Below are 2,793 nucleotides of genomic sequence, written 5' to 3'. Positions count from 1 at the left end.
TGGGTTGGTTCTATCCTAGGGTTTCTACAAATAAGGAGGTTGGTAATTAGTATTTTTAACTTGATTTGAATTGTTACCTCCTCCTTGGTTTCCTCCCTATCTCAAGTTTGGGTGATCCCTCTAGCTGGGATTATATGTATTCGAATAAGGGCTTCCACCCCTATTCCCAATGTAGTTCACATCCTCGGCAGGATTATTGATATAATGGAAGAGTGGCTTGTTTCCTCCATACATAGACAATGTAGAAGCATATTCAATATGGTTTAATCTATCCATTATTTATTGATACTTATCATCCTCTTGAATAGCTTTGACCGTAGCAGTTCTCTGGCCATATGTGAAACGTTCAGTTGGTCACTGGCAGGAGTTTAATGCCATATTTTCAATAAATTTGTACGCATCCTCGTATGTCCTATTCATAAGGGCTCCTCCTCCTGCTCCGTCTAGTTAAGATCGTGTGTTTGCATCTAACCCGTTATAAAATACCTACCGTCGCATCCACTCAGGAAATTCATGGTGCGGACATTTTTGAATCAACATTTTGAAGCGTTCCCATGCCTCATATTTCTCCCTCAATCTTTCTAAAGACAGCAATCTCTTGCCTTAGTTGAACTGTTTTGCTAATCGGGAAGAACTTTTGTAAGAACATTCCAACAAGTTCCTCCCATGTCGTAATAGATCCTGGTGCCTACAAATCTAACCAAGAAAAAGCATTATCAATCAAAGAAAAGGGGAACAATCAAAGACAAATGGCATCGTCAATGACCCCGTTATACTTAAAAGTATCAAAGAGTGGAGAAAACGTTTCAAATGCTAATTATGGTCCTCTGTCATAGTGCCCCTACACTGCATAATATTTTAGATCATTTGTATCATCACCGGTTTGATTTTGAAACTATTAGTTGTAATCGATGGCCTTGTTATACTTTCCTAATCCATGTCTAGGCTTGGTAAGGCATAGTCCCGTAGAGTCCTCTCATTTCAAGCCATCTACACATTTACGGGTAACTGTGGTGCTAATGGGTCTCCTAAATTTTTATCGTCGGCATTACGAAACAATGGATTGTCACATGGTACGTTAACTACAACTAGTCGTGGTGGATCTCGCGTTTACTACTACTACTGTCGGTGATTTCTTCGGATTATTCTTTCTGAAGCTGTGGCTACTACAATAGGTGTGCCTTTATTACGAGTCATACATCAAACCCAGAAAGAAAAGTTTAGTAATACTAAAATAAAATAAAATCATATCTATAACAAAGAAAATTCCTAATTATTCTTTCAAGAGTTAAAATTAAAATCAATGTAGTGACATTGCCTCCCCGACAACAGCGCCAACAACTTGACCGCCTCCAAAGTGAGAATACTAAAATAAAATAAAGAGTTATGACGCGGTATCTACAAGTATACGGGTCGAGTTGTAATATAGATTTTAAAACGAAGTAGGTGAGTACTCCAAGGATCGTACCCAAGGGAGGCAAGTACTAAATCAATCTTAACCGAAATAATTAAAGATCTACTTAATACTTTAAGTCAGTTATAGTACGAAAGTAAAAAAAGAAATATGTTTAGAATTTGTAAAATAATAAAATGAAATGAAAAAAAAAGAATTAAAATTGTGAGAGATAAAGATAGATATAGTGAATCAAATCTGAGGATCGGTGATTAGCTCGCTTCAATAATCTCAATCAACTATCGTCTTAAGTTCTTCATCAATGAACTAGTCGCTACCCTAGAAAGATCTTTCGATATTCCACTAACATAATGAGTTAGCAAGAACTACCTATCTTCCGACCTCACGGTCTAGATTGGTTTGTGGTCAAGGTGTTCTTGAATGGGCAATACTAATTTTGGCTTAATTCTCACCTTCATGACTTCCCGGGGTTGTCAGGCCTAAGGTTTGTTTCACGTTCTCCCTTTCCCAAATAGTTGATCCATTGAATTACCCTTCAAAATAGTTAAAAGGTCATGCTTCCGGAAGGATTAGTTCCTCATGGCTTTCATAAACAACAAGTAGTAGGTATAGCAATTAATCATAATGAATTAATAGTAGAGAGTTTAAGAAAAGTCTGATTAATATTGATAATTAATGTGAATCCACCAAAGTCGATCTCCTTTACAACTCAGATCTCTTGAAAGAAAATAAAGAACAAAAGAAATGAAACTCTGAAAATCGAAGAAAATAAAATTAAACCTAAAGAGAAAGTCTAAGCTAATGGAATGGTGCCTCCAATGTGTGCCAAAGAGGTTTATTTATAACCTTTAGGTAGTCATCGTCCTTAGCCCTAGGATAGTTGATGTTCTCGAGCTTTTAAGTTTGATTGTGTAGACCAAAATGCTCGTGCTTCGTGTTTTATTATCTTCATAGAGTCGATGTCGCGACACACTAGGACCTGTGTCGCTACGTAGCAACCAGTATGTCCCTCTCTAGCCATCTTCAGGGGTATGTTGCAACACTCTCAGCATGTGTCTCGACATTGAAGGCAGTTTCTCACTTTCTCTATTTTGCTTTCTATGTTGTGACATAGCATCCAGTATTGCCTCCAAATGCCTACTAATGGTCTCCTACACATTCACAAAGTATGTTATCTCTCCCTTAGGCTTCATTCGGCCCTTACGGTTAATAAAAGACTCGATGTGCACATTTTATTGAATGTAAACAAAACTAAAGAAATTGAATTAAAACAAAACAACAATACTTGTATTCAAATCCCATAAATGTGAAAACTAGTTTAATCTGCTACACTGAATTACGGTAGATCAAATAGCATGACCAAAATTATCACACCCTGT

The 2,793-nt window shown here is 36.9% G+C and overlaps 1 pseudogene; it reads left to right on the top strand.

Moving 5' to 3' along the window:
- The first annotated feature begins 508 nt into the window (after positions 1–508).
- Positions 509–609, top strand: LOC121225975 (uncharacterized; annotated as a pseudogene).
- The last annotated feature ends 2,184 nt before the right edge of the window (positions 610–2,793 follow it).

Source organism: Gossypium hirsutum, chromosome D13 (assembly GCF_007990345.1).
Source record: "Gossypium hirsutum isolate 1008001.06 chromosome D13, Gossypium_hirsutum_v2.1, whole genome shotgun sequence".
Lineage (NCBI taxonomy): Eukaryota > Viridiplantae > Streptophyta > Magnoliopsida > Malvales > Malvaceae > Gossypium > Gossypium hirsutum.
This window is presented reverse-complemented; position numbering and strand designations above follow the sequence as displayed.